The sequence below is a fragment of the Orycteropus afer genome, unplaced genomic scaffold (genome assembly GCF_000298275.1).
Source record: "Orycteropus afer afer isolate SDZICR_OR568_19922 unplaced genomic scaffold, OryAfe1.0 scaffold00162, whole genome shotgun sequence".
Taxonomy (NCBI): Eukaryota; Metazoa; Chordata; class Mammalia; order Tubulidentata; family Orycteropodidae; genus Orycteropus; species Orycteropus afer.
The window spans coordinates 3108249-3108665 of record NW_006921749.1 but is presented as its reverse complement, the minus strand read 5'-3'; positions in this window follow the sequence as shown (position 1 = coordinate 3108665).

Genomic DNA, 417 nt, shown 5'->3' with positions numbered 1-417 from the left:
TTTGTGCATTCCATGTTCTGATTATTCATGAATGTTTGTAGCTGCATCTTCTCATTTTAAGTTGTGCCATGTTGTTGTTGTTAGGTGCCGTCAAGTCGTCTCCTACTGATAGTGACCCCATGCACAGCAGAACGAAACATTGCCTAATCCCGTGCCAGCTCCACGATCCCTGCTATACTTGAGCCCATCATTGCAGCCACCGTGTCAATCCATCTCGTTGAAGGCCTCCCCCTCTTTTGCGAACCTTCCACCTTACCAAGCATGACATCCTTCCCCAAGGAATGGTCCCTTCTGACAACATGACCAAAATAGATGAGATGAAATCTGGCCATTCTCGCTTCCAAGGAGCATTTCGGGTGCACTTCCTCCAGGACAGATCTGTTAGTTCTTTTAACAATCCATGGTACTTTCAGCATT